Source organism: Symphalangus syndactylus, chromosome 9, assembly GCF_028878055.3.
Source record: "Symphalangus syndactylus isolate Jambi chromosome 9, NHGRI_mSymSyn1-v2.1_pri, whole genome shotgun sequence".
Taxonomy (NCBI): domain Eukaryota; kingdom Metazoa; phylum Chordata; class Mammalia; order Primates; family Hylobatidae; genus Symphalangus; species Symphalangus syndactylus.
Window position 1 is genome coordinate 16,835,183 of NC_072431.2, and position 25,153 is coordinate 16,860,335.

General features: G+C 36.5%; 1 protein-coding gene and 1 long non-coding RNA gene across 10 annotated transcripts in view; one reads left to right on the forward strand and one right to left on the reverse strand.

Moving 5' to 3' along the window:
* MIPOL1 (mirror-image polydactyly 1) overlaps positions 1–25,153 on the reverse strand; it is a 381,774-nt gene that overhangs the window by 139,221 nt on the left and 217,400 nt on the right. The window lies entirely within an intron of this gene.
* LOC134737489 (uncharacterized) overlaps positions 1–25,153 on the forward strand; it is a 108,729-nt gene that overhangs the window by 64,267 nt on the left and 19,309 nt on the right. For 2 of the 3 annotated variants that reach the window (XR_010122454.1, XR_010122453.1), the window contains exons 1-2: positions 16,307–16,620; positions 17,396–17,623. This is a non-coding gene — a long non-coding RNA (uncharacterized lncRNA). Of the gene's footprint in view, positions 1–16,306; positions 16,621–17,395; positions 17,624–25,153 lie in introns of those variants that run through there. The other variant, XR_010122455.1, reaches the window with a different exon arrangement.

The window sequence follows — 25,153 nt, forward strand, 5'->3', positions numbered from 1 at the left end:
GATAGTAGGAGCTTGAATACTTTCAAGTATGAATGAATGAATAAATGCTATTTCTATCGTTTTAGAAGAGAGGAAAATAGAAGAGAGATTATCAACTACGTAGATTGTCTGTTAATGAGGGGGCAAATCCTGGTCTTCTTTCAAGTCCTAACAATATGGTACTACAGTTATACATAGACACAGCAAAATAGGAAGACATGCCAGACACTATTCTAAGTGTATTCTATATTCATATATCATTTCTCACAAGATATTGTATAGTAGCTACTATTACATAGATGAGGAAAATGTTACATCACTTACTTGTCAGACAGTTAGTGAATGGTGGAGCAAGGGTTTGAACTCAGGAATTATGGCCCAACTCTCCTTTTAGCTACTATGCTACAAATACTACACAAAATTTGGTGCTTTAAAAAAAATCTGTGCTAATTTTTTTTTTTTTTTTTGAGACAGAGTCTCGCTCTGTCGCCCAGGCTGGAGTGCAGTAACGCAATCTCGGCTCACTGCAAGCTCCGCCTCCCGGGTTCACGTCATTCTCCGGGTTCACGTCATTCTCCGGCCTCAGCCTCCCGAGTAGTTGGGACTACAGGCGCCCACCACCATGCCTGGCTAATTTTTTGTATTTTTTTTTAGTAGAGACGGGGTTTCACCGTGTTAGCCAGGATGGTCTCGATCTCCTGACCTCGTGATCCGCCCGCCTCGGCCTCCCAAAGTGCTGGGATTATAGGTGTGAGCCACCGTGCCTGGCCAAAATCTGTGCTAATTTTTATCAGTGAATTATATTACCTAATTTGATTTAAATAAATTGGTACGAGAATTATTTTTTTAAACATAACTCATACGGTTTAAGATCTCATCCAAACCTTTCTTGGAGGCACATATATAGTTTTTGGATGTTAGTCCATTTAGTGACAAAAGGTCATCCATGGTGTTTCCCTCAACTTCACGGACCCCTGGCAAAAAAGTAGTATTACAGCTTCTCAGAAATATTAGTAATAGTATATAATTTAGTTTTAAGGAATAATACTGATAAGGATTTCTCTCTACTGCAATAACTAACTCCCAAAGAAGCCTACTCTGTTTTGGGGGCAGGGGTGGCACAAGTTTCCAAGCATTTATCCATTTACACATATGCAGGTAAGGTAGAGGGAAAAAAAATCTCTACTGGATCTAGCAGTGATTCAGCAAGTGTTCGTTCTGCTTGTTTTGCAAGTGTGTTTTTAAGACACTATTCTCAGTTAGCTAGCCTGAGTTCCATTCTGTGCTTGTTTCCTAGTACTTGGCTTAATCTTGAATCCAGACCTGTGCCTGTTTACTTGGATTCGGTTTCTGCCTAAATTTATACGCTTCAAAGTATTGTATCACTTTGGCTTTTTCAAAACACTAAATACTAAGATATAGAGGCATAAACATGTAATTGTGCTTCTATATCAACAAAAACAAAGAAGAAACTCTGAAGCAGTAAAAGGTAAATGATTATTTAAAAGGGATTCTCAATAAGATTAACAGTGAATTTCTTATAAGAAACCATGGAGGCCAGGGGCAGTAAGATGGAATATTTGAAGTAATGAGAGGAAAGACATGAAGAGATATTTCACAAGGGAAGATATCTACATGGCTGACAAACATGATACACATGCTCAACATCACTAGTTTTCAGGGACATAAGACTTAAATCCCAATACGCTGTCACTTCACCCACAATTGAAGAGGTAAAATTACAATGACTAATAACAGTAGGATATACTGGCTAAGATGTAAAATGACTAGAAATCTCTTACATTTTGGGTGGGTGTATAAATTAGTTTCACGCTTTTAGGAAACGTTTGGACTACTGATAATGGATGGCCTATTATGAAAATATGTCATTCACTAAACTAGGAGAAGTCAACTTGTCTTTTCACATGTATTATGGGTATTATTAAAGATTATATTATGTTAGATTTGATTTTTAATAAAGTCATTAAAATTATAGGTTAATAATACTTTATTCACAATACAAAAACCCCAACATTTCTGAAAACAGAAAAGAACTTTAAAAAAATTTTTGGTCCTGAAATCAAGTGATGTTAAACCTAGGTAAACTGATGTAAAGCCATTTATGGTCTTCCTTTATCTCACTAATTGTAAACATTTACATTTTGTTGCAGAAATACTGTGTTTGGTTAGTTTTTAACTTATATTTGACTCCCCCGCATTGTTGCAGGCCTTTGAAAAGCCCGTAGCCTTGAGGCACTACATTTATGGGATAAAACAGCCTAGTAAAAAACCCTTTTAAACTAAGGTGTCTTAGGAACTGCCTTGTTTCCCAATCCGTCACTCCAACCAGATGTTGTTATTTGATCCTATCTGTGGTCTCATGCCCACATGTAATCTGGGAGGAGATCTTATCCTGGGCATAATAGGCAGAATAATGTCTCCCAAAGAGGCCGACATCCTATTCCCCAGAACCTGTGAATATGTTAGGTTATATGAAAAGACGAGAATTAAGGTTTCAGGTGGAATTAAAGTTGCTAATCAGGTGACCTTGAGATGAAGATTATCCTGGATTATCTGGGTAAGCCCAACGTAGTCACAAGTATCCTTTTAAGTGGAAGAAGGAGGCAAAGAATAAGAATCAGAGAGATGGCAGTGTAGGAAAGATTAAACTGGCCATTGCTCACCTTGAAGATGAAAGGGGGCCACAAGCCAAGGAACATGGAGAGCTTCTAGAAGCTGGAAAACTTGAGACAACTTTAGGCATATCTTCTCATTTTCTTTATGGTGTTCTTTTTTTGCTATTGCTATTTGTTTCCATATTTATATTAACATTTACATTTAAATGATTATTTAATACTATTAAAATAATACATTAATATTTATATTCCTTTTTAAACTATGAGCTCCTTGAGAGTTTGAACTATGCACATATGCATGCTTTTATACATGGTACAAATAAAGATGTGTATTAAGTATTTGATAATATTGAAATTAGTATAAACCATTCATGCTGGCATTTAAGGCCTTTCACAATGTGGCATTGAACAGTCTTTTATTCCTTCATGCTCACTTTAGCCAAGGACCTGCCATAAATTCTGCCTAATTGTAATATTCCCTCCAGCTAGAACAGCAAATCTATGCCATGCTACCAAATCTACATCAATCCTTCAAGGCCCATTTTAATTATTACTTCTTACATAAAGTCCTTTCTTGATTATCTTCCCCACTCCAGAAAATTTTTCACCTGCAAAATCCTTAGTAATATTTTTTAAATTTTATTTTATTTTACATGAATGTTTTATTGAAGTATAATTTACAAACAGAAAAGTTCAGGGCTCAATGAATTTTCATGAAGTGAACACACCTGTTTAACAGGAAACTAGATAACAGAATTATTTCCATCACCCTCAAACATCCTCATGCCTCTACCTAATCTTCACCTTCCCTAAAGGTAACCATCATCTTGACTTCTACTATCATAGATCAGTTATGCCTGTTGTTGAACCTTATATCAACAGAATAATATAATATGTATTCTTTTCTGTTTTTTTTTTTGCTCAACATTAATCTTGTGAGATTCACCCATGTTGTTTCTTGTTCCTTACTGTATACAATTATAACTGCTGTACAGTATATAAGGAACATAAATATACCACAATTTATTTATCTATTCATTCCAGTGATAAACCTTTGGGTTTTTTTTTGCCTTAGTGATTTTTAAAGTCTTTTTGTTATGACAGCTATCTCAACCTATCTTACACCACAGTTATTTACATACATACATGTCAAGGTAGGGACTATATGGTAGTCCCAAAACATGAATACAGTGCTCAGCACATACCAGATATTGGTAGATATTGTTGAAGTATAGTATTGCATATTATGTCACAATTAAAACAGATTAGTATTTCACATTTCCAAAGAGCTTCCACATACATTGTTTTCATTTGAGATGATACGAGGTAATACCATGAGGTAGTTAAGAGCAAAGTCTTTGGAGTTAAGCAAGCTTGGGTTAGGCTACCAGGAATCAGCTCTATGACTGAACAAGTTAAGGCTTCTGAACCTAAATTTTCTCATTGGTAGCATGAAAGTGATAATATCCATCTCATAGGATTATTATGCAATGATAAAAAGAGATAACTTACTATCTCATATAGCCATATCAAAGTGAATATGTAAGCTATATAAGAGGCACAGTTGAACCTTTGATGTGATATTATTATGAAGTAACTGATGTCTGTAAGGAACAGCACTGTACTAAGTGACAGGCGAATAAGGTGAGAAAGGACTTAGGTTAAACTGTAAGTTCAAGCCATGTGATAGTCTAGACTAGGAGTTATTAAGGACCATAAAATAAATATTTTAGGCTTGTGGGCCACACAGTCTCTAGGACAAGGAAACAACTGCTATTGTAACAAGAAAGTAGCCATAGACAGTATGTAAATGAACAGATGTGGCTGTGTTCCAATAAAATTTTATTTACAAAAACAGGCAGCTGGTCCAGAGACCATAGTTTACCAACCATAGAGAACTAGAGTGGCCACAGGTTTACATAGAGCCCAGAATCTCTGATGATCTTTATAAGCTTTTGGTTAGTTGCCAGATACCTGAAAACATGAGGAATGGAAAAGCTGAGCACATTTTCAATACGCTTGGCCTGTCTAGAATGAATATGTTTCTAGGGACGATGAAAGAAAATATCTAAAATACATGCTGTTCTAGAACAGGTTCTTTAGAGTAAATAATGGTAGAATGAGGAAAAAAGAAATTCATAGTGGTTGTGTGAAAGAAATCATGTGTTGTGTAACATCATTGCATTGCAACAGGAAACCATTCTGTCAGGGAGACATGACTTCAGCTATTAAATATAGTGCAAAATAAACAAAATGTTAAGTCCTCATAGCTTCAAATTGTATTTGATGTTAATATAGCTATAACAGCACTCTTTTGAATAGTGTTTGTCTGATATGTTTTTTATATTTTTTAAATTTCAATCTATTTTATATGCCTAGGTTTAGATGTGACTCTTGTAAACAGCATATTTTCTCCAGTTAAACAATCTTTGTTTTTAAATGGAACATTTGATCCTTTGACATTTAAAGAAACTTCCAATAAATTTGTCTTTAAATCTATCATCTTGTATGCTTTCTACTTTCCTCGCTAGTTCTATTTTTAAAATAAAAAAAATATGCTAACTTTTGAATTGATTCATTTATTATCATCCCATTTCCCCCTATTTACTTCTGAATGCCATACATTCATTTTCTATTCTTTTAACGGTTATCTCAGAAATCACAAGATATACCTTGGCTTATCAAAAATTTAATATTAATACTCTTGGACAATAAGAGGACCTTAAAATCCTTTAACTCTATTTACTTGCCTCCTAATTTATTTGCTATTTTTAAAATGTATTTTAATTCTTTTTACATAGTTTTAAACCACCAAAAATATTATTATTTTGTTGACCTAATACTCATTTATATTAGTCACTTTTCTTTCGTGTTCCGATTCCTTCCTGGTTGGGAGGTTCCTTATAGAACCATGTACTTGTGTCTAAACAACAGCTCCTGGAAGTTTCTTTAATACAATTCTGAAATTGTAAAAATTCAGTTTTTAGTTGTCTGAAAATGTCTTTATTTCATATTCATTCTTGAGGGATATTCATGTTGGGTATATAATTTTAAACAGGCAGTTATTTTCTTTTAGTACATTTAAGCATTATTCTAATGTCTCCTGAATTCCACAGTTCTATGTAGAAGTCATCTTCAAGTCTAATTGTTACTCATTTGAAAGGAATCTGTATTTTTCCTTTGGCTGGCTACTTTTATAATTTTATGTTAGAATGCTAGATGTTTAGAATTCTTTCATGTTAGAATTCCTCAATTTGATTATGGTGTGATTGGGTTTAGATTTCTTATCTTGCTGTGGATCGATATCTTCCATTAGTTTTAGAAAAATCTCAGTCATTTTCAGTTCTAATGATGCTTTTCCTGGATCGCCTGTATTCTTTCCTTTTCGGAGCCCAATTAAATGCTTGTTGAACCATCTTACTGTAAATCTCTTAATATTTGATTCATCCATCTGTGTTGAATTATGGGTAATTTTTTAGATATATTCCAACTCATATGTCTTCTAATGTATGAATTATTATTACTATTATTTTGAGACAGAGTCTCGCTCTGTCGCCAGGCTGGAGTGCAGTAATGCTATCTTGGCTCACAGCAACCTCTGCCTCCCAGGTTCAAGACATTCTCCTGCATCAGCCTCCCAAGTAGCTGGGACTATAGGCGTGTGCCACCACGCCCAGCTAATTTTTGTATTTTTACAGGAGACAGGGTTTCACCATGTTGGCCAGGATGGTCTTGATCTCTTGACCTCGTGATTCACCAGCCGTGGCCTCCCAAAGTGCTGGGATTACAGGTGTGAGCCACCGCGCCCAGCCACAAATTATTTTTTTTGGCTGTGTATAATCTGATGGTCAATGTCTCACAGAGTGGTTTATTTCTAAATAATTTTTTTGTCTTTTTTGGTAAGAACTTGCAACTTTTTTTTTTTCCCAGATTTGCCTAGTGTTTCCTAGAAAGCACCTGTGGATAACTCAGGGTTGTGGTTCATACTCTATTTATTTAAATATCATTTAAGCATTTCATACATAGCTACTTACATGCTTTAGATGACTTTATTATTTGTTTGTTGTTGTTGTGTAGTGTCTGCTGTCATTCATGATGGTTTTCTTCCTGATGTGCTTGATTGATCTTTAACTTTGAAATCATATTTTCCTGATAATAATCTTGGGAATCGTGCTGGACTAAACTGGAGATGCCTTCCTCCAAGGAGTACTTGTGTCTGTTTCATGAGGGAGCCAAGGGAGACAATTCCTAAAGTTCAAGAGGCCTGAAATAATGCAGGAGTTTCTGGTTCAGCTCCGTAGCCTTGCTGCTGACTGAGGTTTGGGACCAAAACGAAGATACAAAATATGCCTACAGATGTGCTTTCTTAGTGCAGCTGTGGCCCTTCTATGTGCTCATCATGGGGAAGGGTGTTGCCTCTGGTTCAACTCTCATTTTTTGGTGAAGTAAAACCTTTAGACATTTCATCTACTTTTTGTGAAACCAGCAGTGCTGGCATGGATGAAACTGTTTCATCCAGGACCTAGCAAGTTTAGCAGCAGGAGGGTCCCTGCAGTATCTGCCTGCCACACGGCAGGAAGCAGAAGTCTATGTTGAAAGTTAACACATATCACAACCATCAAAAATAGATGAAACTGTTTGTAATTCTCACATTTGGTACGTTAGCTTGGTTTATTTATTTATTTAAATAATTTTCCTGACTTGTTTTTTTTTTTCTTTTGAGACAGGGTCTCCCTCTGACACCCAGGCTGCAGTGTAGTGGTGCGATCTCAACTCACTGCAGCCTCGACCACTGGGGCTCAACGATCCTGCAACCTCAGCCTCCTGGGTAGCCGGGACTATAGGTGCGTGCCACCACACTCAACTAATTTTTGGAATTTTTGTTGAGATGGGGTTTCACCATGTTGGCCAGGCTGGTCTCGAACTACTGGGCTCAAATGATCTGCCTGCCTTGACCTCCCAAAGTACTGAGACTATAGGTGTGAGCCACTGCACCTGACCTTGTTTTTAAATAAAAAGTACACAACAAGCAAAGTTTCAGATTGACATTTTCAAGTATTTAATGTGGGGTTTTCTAGGCTAAAATCAAAATATATGAAAAGTAAAATAAAGTTTTGGATATAATCACTCTAATAATATTGTTTTCTCTTAACATTGTTTTTTAGAAATACTAGGAGAGTCGAGTGTGGTGGCTCACGCCAGTATTCCCAACACTTTGCAAGGCCGAGGGAGGAGAACCATTTGAGGCCAGGAGTTTTAGATAAGCCTGGGCAACATAGTGAGGGCCTGTCTCCACAAAAAAAAAAAAAAAAAAAAATCACAAATTACCCACGTGTGGTGGTGCACACCTGTAGTTTCAGTTCCACAGGAGGCTGAGGCAGGAGGACTGCTTGAGTCCTGGAGTTCCAGGTTGCAGTGAGCCATGATTACACCACTGTACTCCAGCCTGAGTGACAGAGTGAGACCTTGTCTCCAAAAAAAAAAAAGAAGAAGAAGAAAGAAAAGAAAAAATAAAGTGTACTGGGAGATATAAAGATTGGTTAGATAAGGATTTTGATTAAATGATTAAGAATAGTACAAGGTAAATTTCCAATATTATCACTTTTAAGCTCAGTATTACCTGTGTGACAATATCCTTCCTGTCTAAACAGTGGTCTCTCATGTACTACATTAAACACTATATAATAATTATTTAAATAAGAAGTATTTAAAGCAGTTTAATCTCTAAAGCAGCTGGTGTGGTTCAGTTGAGTGGTGTGTGTTATAAGTCTCTGATATCCAATAACTGCCACATATTCTAACTTACACATAGTTAAAGGTTATCATAGTGTCATTCTTTAAAAGTTAAATATGACTAATTATATAATTGATAAAATGTTCAAAAATAGAAATTGAAATATTCCTCCCAACTGCCTTTGACAATGTGAATCCTTTAGGGAAACAAATCCACGGTGTAGGAAAACCATTCACTAGGAAATGATCTGTTTAAACACTCAGCATTTAAAGTTATATAGAAAGGTCAGTGGCAGAACCAGAATTAGACTTCGGATTACTAGTGAGTCTCTCTATGCATTAACTACTCTCCCAACTTCTCTAACCTCAAATGTGCCACTATATACTATTGTGATTAACTCCAGAGGTGACACTGTTTATTCCAACTTTTAGCTCTTGTCCATTCACTATCATTTATTTTAACAACTCTATATTTTTCTTTTTAGTGTCTGATATAATTTACTTAAGCCTTTTGCAATTTAAAACATTTCTCTTGAACCATTTCTTAGTGCATTAATTTAGACTGTAGAGACTTTATCTTTTCTTTGTAACTTTCAAGTTGAATGAACCCTAGCTCAAAAGATACTAAAATCTTAAATCTGTTGCTAGTTAGATGCCCGTTACTTTACTTAAATACTGAGACTTCTTGACTCCACCTCTGAAAGCCACTCTTACTGATATGTAAAAACCACTGACTGTGTCACTGGTTTCACTAGTAGTCTATTCATCATTTAATGAGATTTACCACTTTTAATGTCTAGAACAGAGACTAATCACATAGTATTTAATGGTCTTCAGAAAATATCTATTAAATTATTGAATTTTCATCTACCAAACCAACTGTTCTTGAGGTCATTCTCTCAAGAAATAAAAACAAATTACACACAAGAAAACACTTAAAGCATCAGATGGAATGTGGGTTCCTCAAAAAAGTCCACTCACGTTTTTCATGGCATGATACATTCCTTTCACTAAGCTCTCTGGTACTACCTAAGAACATGAGCTCACAGAGAAAATTAAATTCTTATTTAAACTCAAGAAGCAAACATTTCTCAAAATGACAATATTTCCCTCTTTACACTTGAGTCATAAACATTTCTCTACATGCCAGTGCCCTTTTATTTAGTTAGAATTTTAGCAAGCAGTATTTTGTTTATTTGTTCAGGATCGTGTATGTTTTTTCACTACATCTACAGTACACTTCATCACCTGAACACATGCTGAACCAAACTTGTCTTGCCAGCAAAAAATTTTGAAATTATGCAATCTGCAATTCAGTCCATGACAAGCACTTGGGTAGAATTTCTTCTATACCATTTCAACATCAATTAAAGAACTGCCTGCATAGAAATATTGCCAAATGAAAAGTTAGTGAAGCAGGTTTAATCAAGTGAACTTGTCTATCATTTTAGCTAAGGACTTGCTGGATACTCAAATAAGCACCATAATAATTGTCTATCAAATTAACCATAAAATTATTCTAAAATTTTATGAATGTATTAAAAGGAAAATCAGTATGATTATGTTATCTTTAATTAATACAAATACATTTTTCATTCTTCAAAAAGGTTTTTAGGTGCACAGGATATAAAGAAAGCATAAAAGAATGTGAAAATGACTATTGAAAAAACAGCCATGAAAACTGAAAAAAAAAAAACTCTTAAAAAAGGAAAACATTTTAATCAATTTTGTTTTAGAAGGAAACTTTCTAAATTGGAGAAAAATCAGCAAAATTTTTGGCATGTACACATTAATTCATATCTAGCAAACAATTATAACTGTAAAACACATTAAGATTTATAATCAAGGCTATATGAAAGACTTTTTTTTACTGAAACAGTTCACAATTAAATGAAAGTACTAAAAGTATTCAAATAAAAGAAATATTCATTTATAAGTCTCTCATTTGTGAAACAGTTTTATTCAGGTGTCCATGTCCAAGCCGGCAAATATCTTATTCATTTATTATAAAAATAAACAAGAAATTATCAAAGTTATCTAATTTAAAAGCAACTTTTTAAAAAGACCAAATCACATTTTAACGTAAAATAAACCAAGCAAGATTTCACAAATACACTAAAAGTTTTCTTAAATACTTTAAGTTGACATATAGGCATTAAAATGAGTAAACTGAAGTTTTTAAGAGATGACAATTAAAATGGTTTTTAACCAAAGGAAGTGGCCTTGATGAACCTGACTTCATTTATGTTAATCACATATGCAGTAATTTAAACAAAAATTCTGTATATGAATGTGGAAATTATTTGGGAGTAGTGTCTAAGCATGTGAAAAGCATAAGAAAAAAGAATCCCCTGTTTCCTTTTGGATGCTTCAGACAACAGCAGCACAGCCTAGGGCACACTGCTGCGGATTTTAACTGTTGTATAGAACTACTCAAAATGCTTTTGATCCATTTTATCTTGCAAGTTAGCAAAGAAATGTTGCAATAAGAAACACCAACAAAGATCTAAAAAAGTTAAGCTCTGGATTACCATATTGTGTTCTCCTGCCATTCAATGCTTCATACAAAGGCAGTGGTGTTCAAAGTAAGAAAAAAAAAAGTGAGGAGAGAGAAAAAAGAGAAACTGGTTTCAGAAAGTGCAAAGCACAAAGTAAATAATATTCTTCTACATCTCTTCTTTTTCACAGATTGGATGTTAAAAGAGTTGCAGCAATTAGGCTTTTGTTAATTACCAGCTGTTGAAACAGATGTGTTGACTATCCTTATTAGTCAACAGCTGGGTAAGAAGAACAATTGATGCTCCCTAAAACCAACAGCCAGCTGCTCTGCAGTAATTATCTCCAATTATTAATACAGGTGACAAAGACAAAAAGCTCCTATCCTTCTCTTTCTATAACTTTGACAGTTTCAGTAACTATAGCTTTATCATTACAAAGCAATAGAGAATGCATTTATTAAAACAAGTAACAGTGACATATTAGAGTGGCATTAAATCTATGGTAGTTTCCATTATGCAATTTCTGGAGAAGGAATCAGACAAGTGCTACAAGTAGAAGCAGACATTCTGCAGGCTTTTATTTATCATATTTCAAATGTCACTGCCAACTTACTTCCCCAGCACTAACAATAATAGCTAAGCACTTAAGTTCTTTGAAAAAGAGAAGCATAACTAAAATCTGTTCTTTCTGATTTCCAGGTGTTTTCACTGATCATGTTTTATATTCAGTTCACTTAAGCAATGTATTTCCTCTTGGTATGACTAAATATCAGTGTCTTGTTCCCTAGCTTATATTTCCTAGGTGACTGGTAGAAGCAATTTTACCAAACCCAAAAAGAATTTATTTCATTGCAGTAAACATTTCATGTATACAAAGAAATCAGCAAAACAAGCAAGCAAACAAAAAATAAAAACATTTTAGTTTGTAGACGCCACTTTCTGAAATATAATATTCAAGTTTCTAATTATGAGGATGTTAAAAAAGAAATACCATGTTGGATCATACTGATAAAATACCATTAATTACATGTTTTTAAATTACTTTTATATTTCCTATTTTAAATATTCATCTTAAATTTTTACTAACAAGAAATGTAAAACAAAGATTTAGACAAGCCAGGAAAACCATCTCCGTCCTACGAAAGAGGAGTCTACAAGAATTTACAACCATATCTATTCACTAATTAGAGAACACTTAAAGACACTGCCTTTCTGAAAACAAGGATTAGAGCTGGATGAATGCACCCCTTTCACAAACCTTCCTCATGTCCCTGTTGGGTCATCACAAGCAGCTTGTTCTTCCAGTATTAAATAGAAAAGCCTACTGCTTATCAGTTTTTAACACCTCAGTTGGACATCAGGACAATTAACAGGGACAGAAACTTTAAATAACATGTAAATAAATCATTTCACCAAGGAAGGTTGTAATAAAAAACAATGAACAAAACCAAACTTTCTGAAGCAATATTACGTAGGTTGCCACTAAAGTATTATGGATGTCTGATATAAAAAATATTAGCTAGAGGCCAAGCACACTGGCTCATGCCTGTACTCCCAGCACTTTAGGAGGCCAAGGTGAGAGAATTGCTTGCAGCCAGGAGTTCAAAACCAGACTCTGCAAGACAGCGAGACTCCATCTCTACTTGAAAAAAAAAAAAAAAAAAAAAGCTAGAAACCTCTCTTATCACATTCTATGTAATTATGGCTCCTACAGTAGAAATTTCAACATTTATATAATTACAAAACAGGAGAGATAAGCACATTACCAAAACCAAAAAAAAATTATCCATCTCTATAAAACCAACCTCCCATGAGAATTTGTAATATTTAAGATTCTGTAATTTACAGGGAATCCCCTGATATATAGAAGCTAACAAACTGTGTAAACAGAGGAACAAAACATTAGCATTTATGTTTGAAAACCTCTATTAGGCCATATAATTATTCCGTGATTTCTCAATTTTAAAAAAAGATCTAACTTTCAGCATGGTAGTAGTGAGAGTAAATATCTTCCACCCTGATACTGGGCAGCCCTCCTTTCCCTTCCCACTAGGTAGGAATATTGGAAAAGTACACAAGCAATGTAAGAGCTAATCGTGCTTCCTTCTCCTCTGTGGAAAGGAACAGGTTGTGGCTACCGCCTAACAAGCCTACCCATCTTATATAACCATGCAGAGTAGCCAAGGCTACTACTGAAGCAAGAGGGCTGCCCTCTCCTCATTAGATCCTAGGTGACCTAAACAGGGAAGGTAGAAGTGAAACCTGTTTCAAAGTCACAATTCCTAAGCTCATTGCTGTTTAAAAATAAGCCGGGCAATCTATATCTTCCTTCCTTTGGAAAAAACTAATGGCAATATATAATGAACATCTGATTGCTACACATAATTCTTCTAAATGCTGCCTTTTCGAAATTTAAAAATACTTAGGCTGCAATTCCTCTAAAATTTAAAAATACTGGAACAAGACTCAAGCATTCAGAACTCTTTCAATAGGCTTCACCTAAGATACCTCATTTTCACACCAATTTCAATGCATTTCAATTTAAGAATTTCACTGGACGGCTTAATTTCCTGGGATAAACACCTGCATTTTCTCACCCATAATACAGGTGCCTACTGTTCGGCATGCCTTTCCCGTTTTGCTCATTGGCAGACTCATAAACATCCTCACAGCTAAGTCTTTCACATCTTTTTCCTATTTCATTTCAGCTTCTGCATATATCTATTATAGTACTGATCTAATTTTATATGCATTTTGGGGTACGTTTATCTCTCCAAAAGGTGGCAAATTTTTTCCTTTTCCTTTCTGTGTTTTCGGACTGTAGTATGTAAGCTTTCATTAAATGTTTTCAATAATAAATATAAATGCATACCTTAAAATCAGGAAGACGTCTTCAATAATTGTTCTGAAAGTACATTTTAATAAATCATGTGATATATAATCATATCACAGAAAGATATTAATTTAGCTTTACCCAGCATGCATATCCCTATGAATAAGAAAATTCATTCTCTTAACTGAAATAATCATCTTTGCTTTACTGAATGTCATATTCAAGACACTAATTCCAGTTTTGCACCATCTCATAAGTGACATGCCCTATCAACAAAGGAAAAAATTTTAAAGCAAAAATAAGATTTTTAAACCTCTTCTACCCATACCCCTACTCCTACAGTGTATTTGGAATAATTTAAAACTGTAGTTCCATGCCATATTTTTTTCATTGTATGTAACATATTTTGAGAACTCTTCCTCAACACACATCACAAAGTTATCACTGCTTTAAATTTATCTACAAATTTTAAGATTGACTACCTTCCACTGATTCTTATACAATGTTTTATCCTCTTTGGTTATCTGTTTTAATTTTCCTTTAGCTATAATACTTCTTCAAGTAATTCCTCCAGGAAGAATAAATGGGTATATTCACAGCTTAATTGTTTAAAAAAAGTCTTTGTTTTGCCCTCCTCTATAAATGATATTTTGGCTAGATAAAGGGTCCTTAAATTGCAGTCTTTTCCTCTAAGATTTATAAACACAGTTGCACTGTCTTGTTTTCCAATATTGCAAGTCAGGAATTCTATGCTGCTGTGATGCTCTTTCTTTTGTAAATAATCAGCTCTATACAATTTTGTGACAAATGTTATAAAGGTATAATATTTCTCTTCACCATTAGTGTGCAGATATTTTGCCCAGATATGTCTATATATTTAGCATATGTATATAAATTTACAATTGCAAAGATGTCATTTACTTATTCCACTCAGTCATTGCTATGGATTTTCATTTTGATAACTCAGGTTTTCCTTCAGCTCAATTGAGTTTTCTTCTATTATTTCTTTGAATATGGTTTCCCTTACATTTACTCCTTTTGCTCCTGCACTTACTCCATTTTCCACAAATTATGTTTTGCTTCTGATCATTTCACTCCATTTCCTTGTGTTTTTTCTTAGTGTTTCTCCCTTTGCTGTTCCAAATCATTATTTATATTTTTGTCCCTGATCATTGATATTAAAATCACCTATTATGTTTTTTAAACAATGGTCGTTTTTATCACTCCTTCAAAATATCTTTGGTTCTCTATAAGAAGTCTTATTTTTGCTTTTAACATTTTCTTCTCCTTTAAATAAAAAAGACTCAATTGGAGCCAACTATGTGGTAGATGTGGTCTTTCTTCGTGAACCAATCAAATTCCCTGAATTACATATGGGCCCTCAAGACTATTCATATCAGATGGTATGGGTTCCCTGAGCACATTTCAAAACTGGCATATTTAGAATAGTGGTGATGCAAAGAAGTGAGTAGTAAGCAGTTTCTTCATTAGGTAGGTTGGCAACTTTCTGTAGGGCACAACCATTAACAGGACAAGGGGTAGTGTCTTCCCAAGATCTAAGAAAACCTGGAGTTTAGGTAGTTGGAGTAAAAATAATCTTCATTCCATTGCTTCTTCTCTATTATTCATTCAAACGTTTAAAAGTTGTATTTATTTTGCTTCCATACAAGTGGAAAATAGTCCTCCTTTTGGATAATATTGACTCCATAGGGAATTTATATTGGTCCCACAGAATGATCAACTAGGCTTTGTACTATCCTTATCAACAAGCTTCAATCCCAGTATATTCAAATACCAATCATATATCTTACTTATGCTTTAAGTAAGGCATTTTCTAAACTTGACTCACTTGTTTAGAAATATCAAATAAACTTTATTTCACTGTCTTTGTTAGTGACATTATTTCTCTGATTAGTCTTAAAAACCTGAAGTTATCTTAAAACATCTCCTTCATTTCCCATATCCAGTGAGCAAGTCAATAAGTTTTGCTACTTATTTCAAAATGCCTCACATTCTTTCCTATCTCTTCCTATTGCTGTTACTTAAGGGGCCCCCGCAATCTTCTTTACTTCATTCATGAAATACTTTAATAGCCTCCAAGTCAGTCTTTCCTATCTTCCTATGCCTGCCCTAATTAATGCCACTAAAACCTGTGAGATTACTGTCCTCTGACTCTCATATTATCAAGTGATACATATTACCACTCCTCCAGGCAAAATTTTATCTTCAGGGCTTGTCCAATTCCTCCTTCACCAAGAATAATCTTTGCTTCACTTTCAAGAGCCCACTGTACAATATTAGAGTTTTCCAGTGGGTGATCAATCATTCTGGGAAACTTCTCCATGGGATGTAAAAAGTCCCAGTCTTTGGCAATAGGTGACCAGGTTTGGGGGAAAATGTACAAATCCATATGGTGGTACAAAAAATAGAGCTAAAACCAACACTGGTGTTAGTGTCTAATGGACATGGCATAGATTATCTGCTTTCTGCAGTTGCAGTTTTTCCTGACCATTAATGTGAGCAAGCATAATTTATGGTTGACAATAATGGATTATCCACTGTTGCATCACTCCTAGTGATGTGACTTAAGTGTACAACTTAAGTGCATAGTAAATATGAAAGTTAACCCATCTTTGACTTTCTCTGTGGATTAACTATTCTGCTTTGTATCAAAAGAGTGCTAGTTTAATTTTTAACATTGTGAATATTATCACTATCCTTTATAAGAGCTCAGATAATGAAAATGAGAATGATGACAACTCCAATGCCAGCATGACCCAGGTATCATAAAAAATGAAGACTAAATGGAAGAACGCATCACTGGCTTAGGGAGATAAACAACAAAAACAGAATATACTGTATACTGTACAGAAAAGAATCTGGGATTGGACATACTGGAGAAGGAGATGTGAAAGCACATATGAAGACGGAATCTCATAGGGTAAGTATTTTTAATCAGTCAGAGGTTTGTTTTATTTTTCCTCCCAAAATGGCACCAATACTAGCAGCTGCTGTGTTACCTTGGGTCACATGAAACACACATTATTGTATGGTTTCCATGATTGGTCTATGAAACTGAGTGAAGTTATTAATACAGATATTCATTCAGAGGTTGCAACTAAATTGTCTTATGGACAAACAAAAATGAAAATTTTGGTAAGAGATACGTTGGCCCCTTATAGTGTAGAGCTGATTCTGTCAGCACTTAATAGCAATCATGCTTTCTATAATATATCAAGTGATGTGTCAAAATACGGCAACAAATATTCCCCTACTTATTAGGTACTCTTATTTAAAAAATGAGGTTTCACATCATCATCTTGATTTCTATGGTTTAAATAAAACCAAGGAAATCATAAAAAAGACTGTTGATATCTTGTCCAAATAAAAACTAGACTTTCCTCATTTAGCTGCCTTTTCTGGGGTACATAACACGTAGATAAATTTTGGGAGTTTCCATTTGGTCTATAAACTTCATATCAAAGAAAAATGAAAAGATCTTATCCGTTCAATGTCCTGTACACCTTATACATAGCACTGCTAGAAGGCGTATGATTTGCTTACCTGTGATATTGTGGTTTTCATATTGTATGTTTTTGGTCACTTTTCAGTTTCCCAAAATATGCAAAACTGCTTAATGATTTTTCTTTATTCTATAGAAATTGAGGTAGTCTCCTTAGAAATGTGCCTAAAATGGCTATCATTGTTGATGGCAGGAGAAGATACAAAAAGGTTGGCCTGGGAAGAGAGATCATCATGGCAGATGGGACGCAGGACTACATTGCAGCTCCTACTCGGATGGACAGAGCAGCATGCGGAGGCTCACATTGCGAATTTTAGCTCCAGAACAACTGCAAGAACAAACCAGGAATCCTAAGAGGACCCACAGACCCTGTGAAGGAAGTGGAGTGCTCCTGCAGGACTCGGGAGACACCCCAAATACTGTGAGTGCCCCAACTGCAGAAGTGGGAAAAGGAGATAATCCGCTCTCGAATACCAACCACCACCGTGCCCCTAGGTCTAGTTTGTGGGAGAAGTTTCCGACCTTACCTGGAGCTGAGTCAATTTAGAGAGCTGAACAAAATACAGGGGTAGAGGAAGCAGCAGAAGGGCCCTGGGAGCCTGCTGGGTCCCCAAGCAGGCCATTCCTGCCTGGCACCACAGGGATCCAATGAGAGGGCGGCCAAAGGCACAGGAGAAAACACCACAGGCAGAAGGAAATCTCCAGCTGAACTTTGTATCAATTTCAATGGGGCAAGAAGCCTCCTGGCCAGAACTCACAGTAGGGCATGAATTCAATGTGCAGACTCCACAGGTTGGAGAAGAACCAAGCCCTTTTCTTTCACAATTCAGAGGCAGGTAGCCTGGGGTAAGTTCTTAAGCCCGGCTCGCTCACTGCCTGGAAACAGACTTGGGGTTGTTAGAGGGGCCACAGTGGGAGTGAGACCGGCCTTTTAGATTGTGTGGGAGCTGGGTGAGGCCTGTGACTGCCAGCTTTCCCCACTTTCCTGACAACCTGCATGACTCAGCAGAGGCAGCCATAATACTCCTAGGTACACAAATCCATTGACCTGGGAACCTCGCCCTGATCCCCGACCCAAGGAGAGCCTGAGCTCAGACATACCTAGCCCTGCCCCCACCTGATGGGCTTTCCCTATCCACCCTGGTAGCTGAAGACAAAGGGCATACATATACTCTTGGGAATTTTAGGGCTCTGACCACTGCTGGTTCCTCTACATATTACCACAGCTGATGCTCCCTGGAAAGGGCCACCTCCTGGCAGGAGGCCAACCAGCACAAAAACAGAACATTAAACCACCAAAGCTAAAAACCCTCACAGAGTCCATTTTACCCATCCCCCCACCACTGCCCCACCACCTCCACTGGAACAAGTGCTGGTATCCAGGGCTGAGAGACCTATAGACAGTTCACATCACAGGACTCTGTGCAGATAACCCTCAGTACCAGCCCAGAGCCAGGTAGGCTTGCTAGGTGGCAAGACCCAGTAAAAAGATAACAATCACTGCAGCTTGGCTCACAGGAAGCCACATCCATAGGAAAAGGGGGAGAGCACTACATCAAGGGACACCCCGTGGGACAAAAGAATCTGAACAACAGCCTTCAGCCCTAGACTTTCCCTCTGACAGAGCTTACCCAAATGAGAAGGAACCAGAAAACCAACTCTGGTAATATGACAAAACAAGCTCTTAACCCCAAAAATCATACTAACTCACCAGCAATGGATCCAAACCAAGAAGAAATCCCTGATTTACCTGAAAAACAATTCAGGAGGTTAGTTATTAAGCTAATCAGGGAGGCACCAGAGAAAGGTGAGGCCCAATGAAAGGAAATCTAAAACATGATACAAGAAGTGAAGGGAGAAATATTAAAGAAAATAGATAGCATAAAGAAAAAACAATCAAAACGTCAGGAAATAATGGACACACTTACAGAAATGCAAAATGCTCTGGAAAGTCTTGGCAATAGAATTGAAGAAAGAAATTCAGAGCTTGAAGACAAGTCTTTGAATTAACCCAATCCAACAAAGACTAAGAAAACAGAATAAGAAAATACGAACAAAGCCTCCAAGAAGGCTGGGATTATGTTAAATGACCAAACCTAAGAATAACTGGTGTGCCTGAAAAAGAAGAGAAATCTGTAAGTTTGGAAAACATATTTGGGGGAATAATCGAGGAAAACTTCCCCAGCCTTGCTAGAGACCTAGACATCCAAACACAAGAAGCACAAGGAATACCTGGGAAATTCATCACAAAAAATCATCACCTAGGCACATTGTCATCAGGTTATCTAAAGTTGATATGAAAGAAAGAATCGTAAGAGCTGTGAGACAAAAGGACCAGGTAACCTATAAAAAAAATGCCTATCAGATTAACAGCAGATTTCTCAGCTGAAACCCTACAAGCTAGAAGGGACTGGGACCCTATCTTAAGCCTCCTCAAACAAAACAATTATCAGCCAAGAATTTTGTATCCAGCGAAACTAAACATCACGTATGAAGGAAAGATACAGTTTTTTTCAGACAAACAAATGCTGAGAGAATTCACCACTACCAAGTCACCACTACAAGAACTGCTAAAAGGAGCTCTAAATCTTGAAACAAATCCTGGAAACACATCAAAACAGAACCTCATTAAAAAGCAAAAACAGGCCGGGCGCGGTGGCTCACGCTTGTAATCCCAGCACTTTGGGAGGCCAAGGCGGGCAGATCACGAGGTCAGGAGATCGAGACCACGATGAAACCCCGTCTCTACTAAAAATACAAAAAAATTAGCCGGGCGTGGTGGCGGGCGCCTGTAGTCCCAGCTACTTGGAGAGGCTGAGGCAGGAGAATGGCGTGAACCCGGGAGGCGGAGCTTGCAGTGAGCCGAGATGCACCACTGCACTCCAGCCTGGGCGACAGAGCGAGACTCCGTCTCAAAAAAAAAAAAAAAAAAAGCAAAAACAAAAAACAAAAAAACAAGATACACAGGCAACAAATAGCATGATGAATGCAATAGTACCTCACATCTCAATACTAACATTGAATGTAAATAGCCTAAATGCTCCACTTAAAAGATACACAACCACAGAATGAATAAGAACTCACCAACTATCTGCTGCCTTCAGGAGACTCATCTAACACATAAGCACTCACATAAAGTAAAGGGGTTGAAAAAGGCATTTCATGCTAATGAACACCAAAAGTGAGCAGGGGTAGCTATTCTTATATCAGACAAACAAACTTAAAGCAACAACAGTTAAAAGAGACAAGGAGGGACATTATATAATGATAAAAGGCCTTGTCCAACAGGAAAATATCACAATCCTAAACATATATGCACCTAACACTGGAGATCCAAACGTTATAACACAATTACTAACAGACCTAAGAAATGAAATGGACAGCAAGACAATGATAGTGGGGGACTTCAGTACTCCACTGACAGCACTAGACAGGTCATCAAGACAGGATGTCAACAAAAAAACAATGGATTTACACTATACCTTGGAACAAATGGACTTAATAGATATATACAGAACATTTTATCCAACAACCACAGAATACATATTCTATTTCACAGTAAATGGAACTTTCTCCAAGATAGACCATATGATAGGCCATAAAATAAGCCTCAATAAATTTAAGAAAATTGAAATTTTATCAAGCCCTCTCTCAGACCACAGTGGAATAAAACTGGAAATCAACTCCAAAAAGAACCCTCAAAACCATGCAAATAGGCCAGGCACAGCAGCTCATGCCTGAATTCCCAGCACTTTGGGAGGCTGAGGCAGGTGGATCACAAGGTCAGGAGTTCAAGACCAGCCAGTTTGAGTCCAACCTGGCCAACATGGTGAAACCCCTGTCTACCAAAAATACAAAAATTAGTTGGGTGTGGTAGCATGCACCTGAAATCCCATCTACTTGGGAGGCTGAGGCATCCAGGAGGTGGAGGTTGCAGTGAGCAGAGATCATGCCACTGTAATCCAGCCTGGGCAACAGAGTGAGACTGCATCTCAGAAAAAACAAACAAACAAACAAAAAACCCATGCAAATACACGGAAATTAAATAACCTGCTCCTCAATGAGCATTGGGTCAAAAACAAAATAAAGATAAAAACTAAAAGATTCCTTGAATTGAATGAAAATAATGACACAACCTATCAAAACCTTTGGGATACAGCAAAGGTGGTGCTAAGAGGAAAGTTAGCCGGGTGTGGCAGCTCGCGCCTGTAATCCCAGCACTTTGGGAGGCTGAGGCAGGAGGATCATGAGGTCAGGAGATCGAGACCATCCTGGCTAACACAGTGAAACCCCATCTCTAATAAAAATACAAAAAATTCACTGGGTGTGGTAGCAGGTGCCTGTAGTCCCAGCTCCTTGGGAGGCTGAGGCAGGAGAATGGCTGAACCTGTGAGGCAGAGCTTGCAGTGAGCTGAGATCATGCCACTGCACTCCAGCCTGGGTGACAGAGCAAGCCTCCGTCTCAAAAAAAAAAAAAAAAAAAAAAAAAAAAACAAAACAGGAAAGTTCTTAGCCCTAAATGCCTACATAAAAAGACTGAAAGAGCACAAACTGACATTCTAAGGTCATATATTAAGGAACTAGAGGAACAAGAACAAACCAAACCCAAACCCAGCAGAAGAAAGGAAATAACCAAGATCAGAACAGAACTAAATGAAATTGAAGCAAAACAAAACAAAACAAACACGAAGGATAAATGAAACAAAAAGATGGTTCTTTGAGAAGTTAAATAAAATTGACAGACCGTTATCAAGATTAACCAAGAAAAGAAGAGAGAAAATCCAAATAACCTCATTAAGAAATGAAACAGGAGATATTGTAACTGACACCACTGAAAGACAAAAGATCCTTCAAGGCTACTATGAACACCTTTATGCACATAAACTAGAAAACCTAGAAGAGATGGATAAATTCCTAGAAACATACAACCCTCCTAAAATTAGGAAGAACTAGATACCCTGAACAGGCTAATAACAAGCGAGTTAGAAATGGTAATTTAAAAATTGCCAAAAATAAAAAGTCCAGGACCAGACGAATTCACAGCAGAATTCTACCAGACATTCAAAGAAGAATTGGTGCCAATCTTTTTGAGACTATTCCACAAGATAGAGAAAGAGGGAGCCCTCCCTAATTCAACCTATGAAGGCAGCATCACCCTAATACCAAAACCAGGAAAGAACATAACCAAAAAAGAAGACTACAGACCGATATCCCTGATGAACATAGAGGCTAAAATTCTTAACAAAATACTAGCTAACCAAATCCAACAACATATCAAAAAGATAATCCACCATGATCAAGTGGGTTTTATACCAGGAATGCACGGATGGTTTAACATGTGCAAGTCGATAAATGTGATACACCACATGAACAGAATTAAAAACAAAAATCACATGATCATCTCAACAGATGCAGAAAAAGCATTCAACAAAATCCAGCATCCTTTTATGATTAAAACTCTCAGCAAAATTGGCATACAAGGGACATAACTGTATGTAATCAAAGCCATCTATGACAAGCCCATAGCCAGCATAATACTGAATGGGGAAAAGTTGAAAGCATTCCCTCTGAGAACTGGAAAAAGACAGGGATGCCCATTCTCACCATTCTTCTTCAACATAGTACTGGAAGTCCTAGCCAGAGCAATCAGACAAGAGAAAGAAATCAAGGGCACACAAATCTGTAAAGAGGAAATCAAACTGTCACTGTTTGCTGACAATATGATCGTTTACCTCGAACATTCTAAAGCCTCCTCCAGAAAGCTCCTAGAACTGATAAAAGAATTCAGCAAAGTTTCTGGACACAAGATTAATGTATACAAATCAGTAGCTCTTCTATAAACCAACAGTGACCAAGCAGAGAATCAAATCAAGAACTCAACCCCTTTTATAATAGCTGCAAAATAAATAAATAAATAAAATATTTAGGAATATACCTAACCAAGGAGGTAAAAGACCTCTACAAGGAAAACTAGAAAACACTGCTGAAAGAAATCATAGACGACACAAACAAATGAAAACACATCCCATGCTCATGGATGGGTAGAATCAATATTGTTGAAAATGACCATACTGCCAAAAGCAATCTACAAATTCAATGCAATCCCTATCAAAACACCACCATCATTCTTCACAGAATTAGAAAAAGCAATTCTAAAATTCACATGGAACCAAAAAGGAGCACGCATAGCCAAAGCAAGACTAAACAATAAGAACAAATTTGGAAGCATTGCACTACCTGATTTTAAACTATACTATAAGGCTATAGTCACCAAAACAGCACGGTACTGGTATAAAAACAGGCACATAGACCAATGCAACAGAATAGAGAACCCAGAAATAAACCCAAATATAGCCAACTGATCTTCAACAAAGCAAACAAAAACAAAGTGGGGAAAGGACACCCTTTTCAACAAATGATGCTGGGATAACTGGCTAGGCACATGTAGGAGAATGAAACTGGATTCTTATCTCTCACTTTATACAAAAATCAACTAAATATGGATTAAGGACTTAAATCCAAGACCTGCAACTATAAAAATTCTGGAAGATAACATTAGAAAAACCCTTATAGACACTGGCTTAGGCAAGGATTTCATGACCAAGAACCCAAAAGCAAATGCAATAAAAACAAAAATAAATAGTTGGAACTTAATTAAACTAAAGAGGTTTTGCATGGCAACAGGAACGGTCAGCAGAGTAAACAGACAACACACAGAGTGGGAGAAAATCTTCACAATCTATACATCTTAGAAAGGACTAATATCCAGAATCTACAATGAGCTCAAACAAATCAGTAAGAAAAAAAAACAAACAATCCCATCAAAAAGTGGGCTAAGGACATGAACAGACAATTCTCAAAAGAAGATACACAAATGGCCAACAAACATGAAAAAACTGCTCAGCATAACTAATGATCAAGTAAATGCAAATCAAAACCACAATGTGATACCACCTGACTCCTGCAAGAATAGCCATAATTCAAAAATCAAAAAAACAGTAGATGATGGCATGGACGCAGCGATCAGGGAACACTTCTACACTGCTGGTGGGAAGGTAAACTAGTACAGCCATTTTGGAAAACAGCATGAAAATTCCTTAAAGAACTAAAAGTAGAGTTACCATTTAATCCAGCAATCCCACTACTGGGTATCTATAGAGAGAAAAAGAGTCATACGAAAAATTTACTTGTATACGCATGTTCATAGCAGCACAATTCACAAAATCTTGAATTTTGTGAATTCAATTTTTGCAAAATCATGGAACTAACCCAAATGTCCATTAATCAATGAGCGGATAAAGAAACTGTGGAGATATATATATGATAGAACACGGTTTTATGTATATATATGATAGAACACCACTAACCCATACAAAGGAATGAATTAACGGCATTTGCAGCAACCTGGATGAGACTGGAGACTATTATTCTAAGTGAAGTAACTCAGGAATGGAAAGCCAAACATCATCATATGTTCTCCCTGATAAGTGGAAGCTAAGCTATGAGAACACAAAGGCATAAGAATGATACAATGGACTTTGGGGACTTGGGAGGAGGGGTGGGAGGGGGCGAGGGATAAAAGACTACAAACAGGGTGCAGTGTATATTGCTCGGGCGATGGGTGCACCAAAATTTCACAAATCACCACTAAAGGACTTACTCATGTAACCAAATACCACCTGTACCCCAATAACCTATGGAAAAATTAAAATAAATAAATAAGTAAATAAATAAATAAAAGGTTGGCCTGCCATAAAATTATATTTTCAAAGGATAGGACAAAAAAGTCCTCTTTAATTTAGAAACACAATAAAGGTAAGTAATTTATATGCTTTTCTTTAAACCTGCTTGATGATCACTAAAAAACACTACAAGGAGCCTAGAAAAAGAAGAATGAACCACCCAAGTTTGATGTTATATGTATGCTGCAACAAGTACTTATATAGTAAAA